Here is a 16,228-nt window from a genome sequence, read left to right on the forward strand (position 1 = left end):
TTTTTAGCATTTAGTTAATTATTAGCAATAATTGGCACTTTTTTTCAGTTTGGTATCTTTTTTAGAGTTCCTTTAACAGTAGTTGGAATCATAGGAAAATTTTATCAGGATAATCCAGGATGCGGAGGAAGTTTGGAATATTGGAAAAGACATTCAAAGTACTAGGGAGAATTGATGAATAAAACAGTTAATAAAAAAACTTAATACAAAGAACTGGGACTACAAGGTGAAAGAAGCATTCAAGAAATCATAGGATGGTAAGTAAGGTCCCAGAACGGGAGCATTAGTTAATTGAGAAGATAAGAGGTTATGGTTATAGAAAAAAGCAGGAAGTTAGGACATCGGGTTAATAGACGTAATGGAGGTAGAGCTGTACCTTGTAATTAGGTCCAAGGTTTTTCCTTTGATGAGAGTCTAGTGTGGAATGCAGTAGGAGGTCAGGATCGTCAACTAGAAAGAACTGGTGAGGTAGAGATTAGAGAAATAGTTCCTAACCCTGTCTGCATATTACGATTACCTGAAGAGTTTTAAAAAATATCAATGCCCTGGTCCCTCAGGCCAACTGAATCAGAACCTGGAAGTGGCATTGGTAAGTTTTGAAGAGGAATCAGGAGATTCTTCCGTGCATTCAGAATTGAGAACTATGGATTGGAGAAGCGTTTCTAAACTGGAGTTTTTATAATCCTCTTGGTCCAGGTGGCTCATTCCTAACCAATTAAATCACAGCATTTGGGGGCAAGACCTAGGCATCATCTGTTTCTAAAATTCCCTGATTTTCCAATGTGCAACTAAGTTCAGGTGCCATTGACTTAGAGAGGTTGTGTCCTGTGATCCACTATGCATCACTCGTAGAGTGAAATTATGTTGCGTGATAGCTTTTGGGTATTAAAATTATACTTTTAGCCTTGAAGTTTAAGGCACTGAAAGAAATCGAGATACTGTTGTTTGTTTTTGTTCTGATGCTTCAGTGCACCCTTCTAATTTAAGATATAGAATAACAGAATTTTGAAAACCGGAGACTTCAGCGAAGTAACCCAGCTGTCTCCTTTAACACACGGAAAATAAGAGGCCCAGAAAGGGTAGTGGAATTGGTTGTGATCATTTGGGGAGTTAATGACAGAGTGGGGTCCTCTTATTCGAATCTCTTTCAAACTTCTTCCACAATGCTGGTTACATTAAAATTCTGATTCTGAAATGACAAACACTGGAAAAGATGTGATTTAATTTATAAAACCAACAACTTACATGCACCGGGTTAATGTGAATGTACCACAAAGCTCTAAAACACTAGAAGAAAAAGTTAATCCTTGAGGCATGAAAAAATTTATTTTAAAACAAATAAATTAACCTATTTTTGAAAAAAAAGCCAATACCCAACATGGCATTTGTAAACTAACTTTACATGAGAATTCTTCAAGCCAAAAAGACAGCCATTGGGTAGCCATCCTGTTTTATTTAGGAAGGCTAGAATTTGGTGGTGGGGATGGGGAGCAGGGGTTGGCTTTAGACCTGAGAATATACTTGAATTTCCTAAGGTCACATGCTAAGCTGTAAAAGGAAGTCTTATAATTAGTACTTAGACCCTCGATCATGTGGCTCTCTCGTGTTTTCATATCTGCTGAGTTGGTTAGTCCAATTTCTGACCTAACTCGATGTTGACAAAATCAGAATAAAATCATGTCTCTTTGGGGGATAATATTAACTACATATAATTATATTCTGTTTGTTAGATGTTCACATTTCCTTGTGTATTCATGGATTTAAGTTTCAGTATATGATTTATGTTGAAATATAGTGGGTACTCCCCTTCAATCTCGTTCCCAGGTGATATCCTTTGGCTGCTGTTTCTTGGCTAAACTCTTTGTCAATGGCTATGGTAGAAACACTGGAGCATGCCGATCAAGCCTAAAAGTGACTTGAAAGTGTGAAAAATAATAGATCAGGTCACAAAATTGGGATTCAGAAAGGTCCCCATGGGTTGAAAAGAATAACTCAAATCTTAGCAGATGCAATTCAGTGGGGAGAGGCAAATGCAAGCCTCTGTACTTGGACACAGTGCATAGTACAGAGGGGAAGAGAACTCTTATTCCGCTTAGAGCATTTGAAGCTTGTTACTGAACAGGGTTTCTCGGCTTAAGGCCCATAGGCCATTCATATGCCTTAGGGATCTGCAGTGTCCCAGAAATTGCTCGTTAGCCTTTTGTGCATGTCTATAGCCTACATTCCCCCCATACCCCGGGGATAGGGCCTGTAATGTTTATTAAATTCTCAAAATAAGAAACACAAATTTAGGCCTAATGGTTATAAGTGGGGAAAATAAAAGGAAGCTACAGACAGATTTCATCTCAATGTGAGGAAGAAACTTCTCAGTTAAAGCTGTCCAAAGATGGAATGAACTCTCATGGGAGGTTTCGAATTTCCAGACCATTTGGCAAGAATACCATAGAGGGAATTTAAGCAGCAAGTGGATAGTTGAAATGTAATCATGTTTCTACAAAACAAACAACTGGGTACATGGAAAAAATGACTGAACACGACTAATGTGAATACTGCTAGAGTTAGGAAGTCTCAGCATTGAGCTCTGAATTCAGAAGCTGTGACAGAAATTGTAGATAATGGAGACACTTCCTCTAGGCAGATCCTGGGTCATATTTTGCTAGACAAAGAGGCACCCTTGTGGTTTTGTTTTCCCTTTGAGTCTAGAGGGAGGAGTTATTCTACCTCAAATTCATTTGTGGTGTCTGATAGGCAAAATACCCACCAAATGTTATTATAGGGAAGAAAGTCGACAAATAGAGGATGAAAGTATACTGGTTAAGATGATGGGCTATGGAGTCCAAGATTGAATTTACTCCTGCATCCATATTTATTAGTTGTGTGTAACATCGAAAAAGTTATACAGCCACGCTGTGCCTCATTTCCTTACATATAAAATGAAAATGACAGTAGTACCTACATTATAGGTTGGAGAATCAAATAAACATAAAAACTCACGTAAAGAATTAAAAACTATGATTCACAAGTTAGCTTTATGGTTGTTTTTATTTCTAGTTACTCGTGGAAGATATTTGAATTCTATTAAAAACTCATTTATTTACTGTGTGATGTAGGGAAAATTCCTTACCTCTCTGGCTTTGTGTCTCTTAACTGTAAAGTGGTAACCACATTTACTTTAGGTAAAGATAATATCCAGTTGAATACTGCCCTTAAGAACTAAAAGAATCAAAGTACCCTGAAAGGTCTTACTTAGTGGAGTTCAATAATAATTTATACATTTAGGTTTGTATCAGCACATTAATTCTTAATTTGAAGGCAGTGCTTTAGATTAGGTTTTGAAATCATCAGCAGGATGTATGGATCTGCTCCACTATCAAGCTTTGTTAGAGCCTGACTGGTGTTTTGAGTCTGCTGTTTCTAGGACTCTACCCCAAACTTTTAAGTCTGAATATCTGAGAGATTGTTTTAGGTATCTATAGACATCAAGGGCTTCACAGTAATTCCTAATTTGGCCCCAAGCCAGAGTTAGGATTCCCAAAACTAGAGAGGACCTCTGCCTCCCAAGTGCTTGGAGCCATAAACTCCTCCAAACAGATGAAAGACTTCTCCGCTGGAATGTGTTTGTAACAGGGAGTTCCAGTTGGCTAGGGGAGATTCATCATGATTTATAGCCTATTTATAAAGTTTTTCTTTTGTCTTAAATGAGACCTGTGCATATATATTTAATGTGTAAGAATGTGTAATCTTTAATAACTGATGAAGCCTCACAGGAAGTGTAATAAGTTTTTGTTTTTAAATTTAGCTTGAAATGTTAAATTAGTAGTGTAGGCAAACACGCATCAGTATAGCCTCATTAGTTTGAACTCTACTACTTGGAAGTTTGTAATAATTGGCTGCCAATGCATACATGTGCAAAGTAGTCATCTTCTTTATAGCATAAATTAATAGCGTACCCACTTATGAAGCTGAAAAGAACTGCTTTTAAGTACTTCATAAACAGCTACTGAAAAGCTCATTATAATTTAGTACTCTTATCTATTCTTCACATCTTTTCTTGAGGGGAATCAGAGACTTCGAAAGTTGACAAGGCCAATCTTCAAATCTGAGTTATTGGCATTCTTTAAAAGGAATTATTTTATCAGGTATTTATCTTCAGAGTCCAGGCTTCTGTTTTTATTGTTGTTGTTGTTGCTGTTGCTGTTGTTTGTTTTGATTTTCCCCCCTCACCTGCCATGTCCTGCTTGGCTGCTATTTTAATTTATTATTTATGTGAAGCATTTGAGAGCTATTCTATGTCAATTTGCAGATGTCAGACTTTCCTCAAGCTGTTCAACATATTGTGGAGTGTCTGAGAGAATCTGTTTTCTATTTGCTTGTTGGGTTAACAGTGAGATAATCAAGAAGACGATAGCCCCTCATATAATGACTTTTCTTCATTACTAGGAAATATCTCTGGGAGAGCCCTCTCAAATCAGATGTATACAGTCTGGAGCTAAATAAGAAAGAACTCGAGAGTCCTGAATCTCGTCTTTTTCTCTCACAATCTACGAGCTCTTTGAACCTCTTCTTCCTCTAGTATATATAACATTCCTTTTCAGAAGGGCTCCATGCTTTAAATTTTTGCTCTTTGAATATTTCCTTTCCCACAGTAAAATAACTATTTAGAGATCATTTCTAGAACATCTTATGTACAAGAAGAGAGGAGCTGTGACTTTAGTCAAACTCATAGGTACAAACTTTTTTCAATGTTGAAGCAATTTGACTTCAGGACTAAAGTCCAATCTTCAGATAACTATGAAACAGGGAGAATGAGCCTCTACCTTCTCCTGTGCAATGGAAAATCTAACGATGAGTCTGTAATGTTTCCCCATTACTGTCAGCCAGATCACACTCCCATGCCTTTGCTCTCACTGGAAGGCCTCGCTCACAGATTCCAACTCCACATGTGAGAAATCTTCAAGGCTTTTTAATTTAGGACTCAGCTCAAGCATCTTCTCTCTGTAAAAGCAATCCTGTACATTGCCCTCACCAAGCTCTGATAGGCACACCCCCTTACTACCACGTACTTCATATTCCTCTTATAAAGTCATCTTTACATGCAGAATCTATTTCCCTGGTTGAATTCTTCACCCAAATGAAAGTTCTTCTAGAGCAGAGTGAATTTCTGGATTATCACATCTAGCACAGTGCCTGGATAGATAGGATACGTACTCAGTATACATTAGATTGTAGCATGACTGAGAGAATTATAAACATCAGAGTATTTTATAAAAGATAAACAGAATTAGTACAGATTTCAGAAATTACAATTTTAGTGAGGTAATTACTCTGAAATAGAAAAAAGGGAAAGTTAAGATTATTTCAAAAAAGTTTGATGTATAATAAAATTCCACTAAACAATGATGTGTGCCGATAGACAACTGAACAACTTAATTCTCACCTAGTCAGAATTAATGCAAAATGTAAATAGTAAAATTGTTGTTTTTAGAAGGAAGAGGTGGTGTCTTATTTTTAAGTGGACAGCATATCTCATACTAAGCTTTAAAATGCTGTCTGGTGGACATTCTTCTTCATTTTAACTCAGCTATTAGGAACTGTCATGGCTTTTGAGGACTGTTACTTTTGAAACACTACCTCTGATCTGAAAGTAAAGAAGGTGAAATAAATTTTTATTTTCAGGAATTTCATAGGAATAAGATTACTTCATACTTTAAAAGTAAAATAAACACAAAATTATAATAAAATAGAATAATTGTGATCATGACTGATTAGAATTAATGAACTACCCAAGTTAATAAAATATTTAAATAGGAATACAATTTCATTGCGTTGAAATAGGACCTAGATCTAGGTTAGCATGTGTTTTAGTAGAGGTCCTGCGTCAGGGAATACATCAGAGCGGTCACCAACTCTATGGATTAAACTGAATCATCTCGCCATTGAAATGCCTCCATAGGAACATGTTCACTCCAAACTAATATATTTTATACACTCAGATAGATGTTACCCTCAAAATTGTGTTTACTCTATCAATTTTCTTAGTTAGAGATGTGCAAAAGAAAAAATTTAAATTAGCCCATTTCTAAATTACCTCAAATTTTTAATTAGAGAAAATGTTAAATCAATGAGAAATTAATCATTTAAAAAGTTGAATGTGTTTGTGGACAGGGGAAATGTACTTGAAAACAGAATTTACCATTTCATTTATAAATACAAGTTGATTTAAAATAATTTTTAATCCATTTGCATAGTGATGGGAGTGCTAAAATACAGAATTTTAATTTCAAGAGAAATTTTTCAAAATTGCAAGTTCTGATTAGTAGCTCAGGCAAATCACAAAGAGCTTCCATGTCATCAGCATTTCTGCAACAGGACTCTTTGCCTTGCAGTTTTCAAGAATGATTGCTGAGACTTGTGACTGGTTTAATAACTTGGAACATTGACCTGAGACAACATGAAATAAAAATATTCTCCAATCATGTGATGTTTGAATTAGAAAATGACACATATGCATTTTTCAATAGTGATTCTTATAAATGGCGCAGATTAAGTCAGGCTTGAGAAAAAATAGGTGAAAAGGAAGAAAGGGAAAATAAAGGATGTACATCCTCTGGGAAGAAGAAATAGTAAATGGCAGATGAAGAGGGTAAAGATACAGGGCGGCCCTAACTTTGTCTCACATCTTAAGCTCTGCCTCTGGTTTTGACACACTTGTGTTTCTTGAGCGTAGCTGATTTCACAGAGTGTAGCTTCCTACCTGACCAGTCTGGCCTCCCATCTTCAACATTGTCTTATTAGAAAGGGTGATTTTAAGAGCCATGGTGGGCAGGGAACTTGCTGACCTTGAGTTCTGTCAGGAAAATTGAGGAATTTATGTGATTCCCATGCTCCCTCTGGGCGCTTAAGGCTTCCAGGCAGTCATTTATTTTTAGTTTCATTTTTCTCCTGGGATGATCCCAAATACTTTTAATTTTTTTTTCACCTTTTTATCCTACTCATCTTCTCATTTTAAGTGTATGACTTTACCTTTAAGTTATAAAATAAAGCCCATTTATTTCCCTTTCCTATTCTTCCAGCATTTATAACTTCACCTACTCATCTGTCTCTCTAAAGGAATCCTTCCTTTTTAGGGCTTACTTGTTAAATCCCTTATTTGTTGGTTTCACATTCTATTCCCTCTTCTAAAAAAAAAAAGTCAAAAAAACTAAAGGAATCTTTCCTTGATTCTTCCTCCACCTCAAACTATTACTTTACCTTCTTTCTTTGAGCACCAAAATTCATATAAAATTTGTCTATATTTGCTCTCTTTTACTTCCCGATTTCTTTTTCCAAATTTATGTCTATCTATCTCCACAACTCCTTAGGAATGTGTTGGTTAGGATTAACAGTCATTCTTTGACCTCTCTGTAACAATATTATTGATCATTTTTTTCTTAGTTCGCCTCCTACATTTTTCACTGTTCCTTCTCAGTTTCTCTTATTCATCCTGCTTCTTCATCCTGACCCATACATATTTACTTGGCATTCTTTATTCTCAATGTTCACTCCCTGAGTGAACATTGGCTCTGAATTAGTCATTATACTGGCTCTGAATTAGTCATTTCATACATTCTCACAGGGTCAACAATTACCAATGCAGGGTCAACTACCAATATCAAATCTATTCCTCCTGCATTGACCCCTGTTTGAGCTCCATTTATGTATTAGCTTTGACATCTATGTGACAATTTATGTAAATTTCCAGACTTTCGGTTTTTCATCTGTAAAATGTTGCTGTAAGATTAAATAATATAACATTTCTTGTCATGTTCCAGGAATAATAAAGGCAAATGGATAATATTTTTTCTTACCAATAAGTATTTTGTCGAACAGTAAAGGTGAAGAGCAGCTTTAGTAAGCATGGTGGGGATGGTTGTGGAGGAAGCCAAAACAGAAGAAAGGAAGCATCACGTTTTGCTTAGCAATGCTATGGAATAAATACAGAGTATGACTATCCCTGTGACAAAAATACAGATTAGCAAAGATGAGAAAGCAGAACTAATCCCAAACTAAGTAATTTAAAATGCTGAATATTGTTTTATTTAAATAGTAGCATACTCCAAATAAAAAACATTGTCTTGTATTTTTTGTTAATTAGTGTTTTCCTTAAGTTTATGCATTTGGATGTAGTAATCAAGTAACAAACCACATATTGTCTATAATCTAAATAGTACAGATTTTACAGCTGAAGATATACTTTCCCCTGTGATTTGTTACATTAAAGCTTAAGTATTATAAAATTTATTTAGTCATTGATTTAACAAATCTTTTATGCATATTGCACTGTGCCACTAACAGTTGCACGGTGGTGGTGATAATTATAAGACACAGATGCTTGCTTCAAGAAGCTTGAAAAGACAGCTATGTAACTAGATAATACACATGATAGACATGTTGCAAGTTAAGGTAAGAAAGGAGATCATTTTGCTCAAAGCAATAAGCAAAACAACCCATGACTGGGGCTTGCCCTCCTTGGCCAAGTTGCTCTAAGCCCTCAGGAATGCTGATGAGGTACCTGTCCCAGATGTCTCTCTCTGGGTCAGTGTCCTAAGATAACCTGTTGCTCCATTCAAGACTGCAGTCAGCACTTTTTCTTCTCACCAGGAACACTTCTTCTTTCTACATCTTGTTCCCATGGGCATAGTTATCAAACCATCCCCACACTCTATGCCCCATATCATTATGCTGGCTCTGAATTAGGCATGTTCCAGGATCTTAGAACCAATCCGAGAATTTTAGGATCTGTGGTTCAAATGCTCATATCAGGTCTCAGGACAATCTTTGAAGATTTGAAGATGTTGAATAAGATAAATGTATCTGCTTGGGCAGTTGCCTTGATTAATAATAAAACTACTTGAAAGATAATCTGGATTTTTGAAGTTCGAAGTTTAAATAATTATTTCTTTTATTATTAAAAAGTTTAAGAATCAAATGGTATTATCTTCAAATGTTTGATTGACTGAACCTATTAATTAGATGTGATAACCACAAGATAAAACTTGGAGAAAAAAAATTAGTTATTTTATTCTTCAACAGATTTTGAACTTCTGAAGTAGTTTAAACATCTTTATTAGATACAGAAATCTAATAAAAAATAAATTGACACTCCTTATATTTCAGTCAGGACTTACTGCTGATACTTGTTGCCATGAACAAACATCCTCTTGTGAAGGAAAGGCCAATGTTTCCTTCCTTTTTAAGAAAACTGATTACAGTGACTGTTCTATTTTGGTAAGATATGTAAACACATTTCAATGTTAGCAAAAAGCAAAACATAACACTGTTGGTGATTCAGCAATAAGGAGCATGATTTTGTAGAAAAACAATTGAAATCGTCTCAGTGCCATTTTTACTGACTCTCAAAAACATTGCTTTTAAAGTTTCCTTAAGAAGAAAAACTAGACTAGTTTATGAAAATCGCCTCAATTTCAAGCTTATGGTAGAATCATAGCAAAAGTAACTAATAGCGAAGACATTCCAGGTAATGAGGTAATAATTTAATATTTGGTCAGACTTTGCCTTGTGGATAACATTGTCTGACAACTTTGAGGTTTATGTGTTTTGGAATACAAACTGTCTAAGTAAGCATTTTCATACATAAGAATAGAGAATGGAATGGCTTTTCTATTACCTTTCAGTTGAAGCCTGCACACTTAGTCTGTGAACATGATGATGTATTTACTGCAAGCTTTTACCTGATTTCAGGAAACTGACTACTTAAACCAAGGCAACACCATTTTACATCTCACTGGTAAAACAGGTAAGGCCTGGCTGTAAGACTGACATAGGTAGACAGGGTCAGGCAACACCAGAAAAGTAGGCTTCCCATGTTCACAAAAGAATATAAATATATCCATAGCGTAACCAACCTAAGCGAAAGTGAGATACTTCATTGCAGGAATTTATTGGAAAATTATAGTTGAATTATTTAATCATTCAACAAATATATGTTGACCATGTACCATGTTGACACAGCCTCTGACCTCACAAAGCTTGCAGTCTAATGGTGGAGACCATCAAGTAAACAGGTGTAACCAGGACAACATTTTGAAAATGCTAAACAGATGTCATTTTAATTTCCATTAAACCATGATACTCTGCAGCTTCTTGCCATGTATCACACAAACGAACCACACAATCCAAACTTGGTCTGAGGAGATATTGTTTTAAGGATGAATAAGACCTGGTGGCTAAATAATGTTATATGAAAGCACAAACAAGTGTGACATGCTGGATCTCAGTGAGAGTGTTTGGGAAACCAAAAGAAGTTCAGAGCGGCTGGAGTGAGAAAGGAAGTAAAAAAAATGATGAGAATGGAGGAGTGAGCAGAAGCTGATTATGTTATGCCTAATAGGTCCTGTTACCATGTATTTGGTGTATTTGAGGAATTGCAAAGAGGTCATTGTGACTGGAACAATCTAAGAGGAATACTTAACATTCTTGCTATGAGTGGTGACCAGTTTGAACATGAGGGTTCAGTACATTTATCCAGTTTGCTGAACAATGAAATAGCTAAGGATGTTTTTGTGATCCAATTTGGATGAGTGCCTTGAGTGAGCAAGAAAAATGAAAAATAATTTGGGTGTTTGATCACATTGCCTTCATACTTGAATTGGTTATAGGAAAGTGATGGAGTCCATCCAACACTCTCCTGGGCAGACATTCTCAGATATTCTGAGGGCTCATTTGTAACAAAAGTAGGCTTAGGCCCTGGCTCAGGAAAGTCCATGAGGCAGCTCTAAGTACTCTCCTCCCTGCCCTTACTAGGGGTAGCTTTTCCAGAGGAATGGCAATTTCCATTCATGAGGGGCTCGCTCATATATTCATAAGAAGAATATCATCCCCAGGAGAGCTGTAGAGCCCCACAATGTGGTTGAAGGGAGAGTGAGATAGGCCTGTGGGGCACTATACAAGGTAGTTACTTTTTAACATAGGAATTGGAGGCATCCAGAGAGCTCGTCTATAGGTCAAGTTCCAGGAATCCAGGAACAAGATGAAAAGGAGCAAACACTTCATGTGTGAATGGAGTCTAGGTCTGGAATTGTTGCAAAAGCAGAGTGATAAGGTTTGGGTTCTCCTTTGTTGGGCACTGGCTATACTGGCATGAATAAGTCAGTTTCAGTTAAGATATAGGATCATGGTGGACATGTACAGAAGTGAGGGATACTGGTCATGATCAGTTGAAACTATCACTTGCAAGAATTCTCATCAAGGAAGGCCGTGGTAAACCAGAGAGGTTACCAAGCTCTACCACTTGGAACAGTTGACACCAGGAACTAGTGTCAAAAGAAAACAAGGAAAACCATAGCCGAGAGCTCCAAGATGAAAATATACTCTGTAAGTGTGACTAGAAGATCAGGCTTGGAGGCCACATGGCTCAGTGGTCTCCAAAATTTCTCAGAAATTTTAATAGAAGTCACTTTTAATATAAGAAAAGGGAATAGAAACGGAAGGAAATTGGGAAACAGACTCCAGGCAGGGGCTTAGGCCAGCTCATATAGAATTATAACCTATCCTTGAACTCACGGTAGCAGGTAAGAGAAGAGGTGACTACATAAAGCCAAGAAATGTATAATGTCCTTTATCACTGGTTTTTGGTTTGTAAACTATCAGATCAGAAATGAGATTCTTTCGATGGTGACTGATGGAATATTGCTCCCTAGTCAGTTTTTGGTTAATGCATTGCCTTTTGGTTAACTTAAGTTTTCTTCCTTTATGCTTTTGCTTATATACAAGCAGAAAATATATTTACACAGGATCATTTAAAAAAAAAAAATTTAGGGCCAGAAACTGTTTAGGGGAATCTTGGATAGGTTTTTTTTCATTATTATTATTATTATTATCATTATTTTAGGTCTACTGTATAAGTTATACTTGGCAATTTAAATTTAGATCCGAGCAATTTTCCGTAAATCAAAGGCATCTAGCAAGTTGTTAAAATAGGGAACTAAATATCCCTGAGTCTTAAGTTTTAAAGTAAATGGAAACACAAACACATTAAGTAATCCTGCATGTATCCTTTTTTTAGGTCTGTTTCCTTCAAGTATATTGCTTATCTTTTTTGTAAAATGAATTTTAAAAATAAGGCTTAAAGTGGTAATATAAAAATTATTTTATTATTAAGTCATTAGAATTAATTGAATTGAAGTTTGGTAAAGTATTCAATAAAATTTTGAAAATTACAACCTCTAAGACAAATTATATTGAAATAGGGTAGTGGGGAGGAGAATATATCTATAGCTAAGCTAAAAGTAGTAAATAAGCAGAAAACTTAGATCTGAGTTTCTTGGTAGTTAGGGCAAAAATAAATCATGTTGGATGATCTATTTCTCACCTAATTCAAGGAATCATACTTTTGCATTCAAAGACACATTTTATTTTCTCCAACAATCTAAGAGCAATTTACCACAAAAATGATTACATGTGAGACATTTAATATAGTAAACAATACATTCAATTTATAGTTTAAGGACATGCAGAAACAATCTTCATATGGCTATTTCTTACAACAACCCTTTCTGAAATAGAAAGAAAAATCTAAGTCAAACTTGTGAAAGTATGTCTGTGTTAAACTACTAACAGGATTTTTTAAATGTGATCCAATTGCTGCAGTACTAAACTGTTAAGAAGCTGAGGCAATGAGCTCCCCTTTCATGATTCAAATGTCCCAGACAAGCTTGTGAGAAGAAGAGCAGAGAAGAGAATTCACAATGAAACGTTTTCCTAAAATCCCAGATTTCTGGATTGTAAATTGATAGGAGCTACAAATAGTGTAGATACTATTTGTATAGAAAGCAAAGTTCTGTTATGCAAGTTAAAGAGTCTTTTGTAAACTTCTGCCCAGGTGGAAGTTCTCACTTATATTTTCATAGAAGTGAATTACTGCAAGGTTTGGGGAAAATTAATGGGTGTGATTTTCATATATTAAATTGGCTGCTTGCATATTATTTGAAAAGAATATAAAGTATTCCTCAAATGAAAAAAAATGCTTAAACTATCATTTTCCAGCTCATGTGGTGGGATATCCTATTGACACAGCTGTCTTAATCTATGTGTGGCAAAATATTTGCTTACTAATGATCATTCCTCATCACCATTTTGCTTAGAGGAGTATTTTTTGCAAAGGAAAGAAACCAATAGTGGTAAAGATCATGGTAAGAAATTTGCTTTGTGTTCTTTTTTACTTGAAATGTTTTATTGATATATAGGTTCGCATGCAATTGTAAGAGGTAATACAGATACAATTTATACTCTTCCCAGTTTTTCTCAATGGTAACATTTTACAATCTATAGTATAGCACCACAAGTATGTTAACATTAATATAATTCACTGATATTATTTAACTGTCCCCAATTTTACTTGTGTGTGTGTATGTTCTGTGCAATTTTATACAAATCCTGTATCTATCATTACAGTCGAGATACTGAACAATTCCATCATTCCAAGGATCCCTCTCGTTGCCTTTTCATAACTATACCCACTTCTCTCCCCTTTTACACCTCTTGCCCCCATCCCAAACCCCTGGCAACTATCAATCCACCCTTCATTTCTAAAGTTTGCCATTTCAAAATGTTATATAAACAGAATCATGTACTATGTAACCTTTAGAACTGGCTTTTTTCCCCACTCAGCATAATTCCCTGAAGATCCATCTAAATTGCTGCAAATATCAGTAGTTTGTCCCTTTTTAATATTGATTAATATTCCATGGCACTGGTGTTCCATAGTTTCTTTAACTACTCATCTGTTGAAGGACATATGAGCTGTTCCAAGTTTTTGGCTATTACAAATTAAGCTGCTATGAAAATACATGTACAGCTTTTGGTGTAGACATGAGTTTTAATTGCTCTGGGATAAATGCCCCAAGAGTGCAATTGCTGGGTTAAAAAGTAAGTGCATGTTTAGCTGTTTTCCAGAGTGGCTGCACCTTTTTACTTCTTACCAAGTGTAAGTGTCATCTAGTTTTTGTACATACTTGTCAGCATTTGGTGTTGTCACTTTTTTAGTTCAGCTATTCCGATAGGTACACAGTAATATTTCAATGCGGTTTTAATTTTCATTTATCTTTTCATGTGCTCATTTACTGTTCACATATCCTCTTCAGTAAAATGTCTATTGATGTCTTTTGTCCTGCTCTGTATTTTAAAGTGCACAATTTTCTAAATTCAGTTATGGATTATTTTTAATTGGAAAATACATCCACACAATATACAAATGATTTGTCATTGTTTCATTTCAAACACAGATGCCAACACATTTCCCACAGATATAATCCTTGTATTTATACTCAGGATTCACTTGAGAGCTAAGCAATAAAGAATCAGGGAAATGGCTTCTAAAACACTCTTAAAATTTTTTTAATTTCATAAAACATTTGGCATCCTTAGGGATTCTAATTGTTTCAGTTAAGTAGCTAATAATTAAAGACAGCGATGGACAACAAACTTACATTTAAAAAAATACATCTGAATATGCTGCACTCCCCATCAACAACTAGTTTCAGCTCACAGAAAATGTCCAAAAAGAGGTAGCAGGGACTATAAGAAGATGTCGAACCTACGTTGGGGAGCTGGGCTCAGCATGACCTTCAAGACAAGCACCAATTGCCAAACCTTGCCATGTGGTTTATTACCAGTGAGCGGCAGTAGAGAACTGATAGAGTGGCAAGAGGGGCTGAATCCCATCTCGGTCAGCCATGGCACAGACCGGCGTAACACCAAAGCCTGGGTGCTTGATGGCAGTCTCTCTACAGCGAGAAAAGAAGTGAGTAATGATGGCTGGAATGGAGAAAGTAGTGGTGCCCCCAGGACCTATATCTGTCTAGGGTGCCAGATAGAAGGGGAAGTTTCCAAACCAGTGACGATAGAGATGGTTAGGAGGGAATAGACAGAGAACACAAGAGACGAAAGGAGGAACAGGACATGGCTTTGAACAGTTGTTTGGGGAAGAGAATGAAGCCCCAGACCTATGTGGAGAAATATTACATTTGTTTTTCTTTCCTTCTAGGACCATATCACTGAGAGTGGCTTTTAGAGACTATAAACCCAGGCCTGTCGCTTGTTGGTAGTGGGTAGTGAGTGAATGAATAACCCATTTACTATTACTTTTTTAAATTTTGAGGTCTTCGTATATTAGTCCAATCTCCATTCTCCTCCTCAATTACTCTTTAAAGCTACAGCCTGGATAGAACCAACACCACCCCAATTAAAGAGAAAAGAAATTTAGACCCATAGACTAAAGGATTGACACAAATGACTGGAGGAGTGAATACAAGGTTCCCCACTCTTCCCCTGCTTATCTTCCCCGTTAGCCACCATGATCTTTTACTTCTAATTTTCAAAACCAAATTAATTAAATGAGTTGGCCTCATTTTCTTATTCCCTGTCACTCTTTGACTTGACTTTTCCCCGCTCCTCTTCTCCAGTGTAGTTCTTGCTAACGCCCTTCCATGTCGCTAAATCCCATGAGCATTTTTTCACTTTTCATCTTGACCACTCAGCAGCATTTTTTGTTTGAATGCCCCTCGTAGCCTCCTACTTCTTCTTTTTAGACTTATCTTCTTCTATTGAGACCTTAAAAGTTGGAGCCCCTCAAGACTATTTCTACACCTTTTCTCAATCTATATCCATAGATATGGAATGCCATCCATACTTCTTTTGAAGCCACCAAATTCTTTCCATTGAGTCAAACTTACCATGTTAATCAAACTTACTTGCTCTCGTGCTCCACCCCAATTCACTCTCTACAGTGTTATTTTTAAAAGGTAATCTTGTCCCTACTCTGCTAAAGACTAACTCCTGCTCCTGCTTGATTCTCCTACTGCCACCAGCCTTAGCTCTATCGCCATATCTTCCTTTCAGTTCTTTCTGTCTCAAGGTTTTTGCTAAGGCAGTTTCCTCTGCCTAGAATATTTCTACCATCCTCCCTTCCCCCACCCAGCTTCATTTAGTTTTTTCCTAATCATCCTTCATGTTATAGCCCAAATGTTACTTCCCCAGATAATCTTCCTGACAACACCAAAATAGATCACATGCTTCAGAGCCCCCTGAACTCTTCCTTTATAGGCTTTTCACTGTTTTTTTTTTTTAATGTGGTGGTTATTTGAATTACTAAACTAAGCTCCAAAAGAGGAGGTGCCCTTAGTATTAATCGCTTCTGTATCCCCAGAACCCGGTACAGAGAACAAGTAAA

This window comes from Rousettus aegyptiacus, unplaced genomic scaffold, assembly GCF_014176215.1.
Source record: "Rousettus aegyptiacus isolate mRouAeg1 unplaced genomic scaffold, mRouAeg1.p scaffold_m13_p_2, whole genome shotgun sequence".
NCBI lineage: Eukaryota > Metazoa > Chordata > Mammalia > Chiroptera > Pteropodidae > Rousettus > Rousettus aegyptiacus.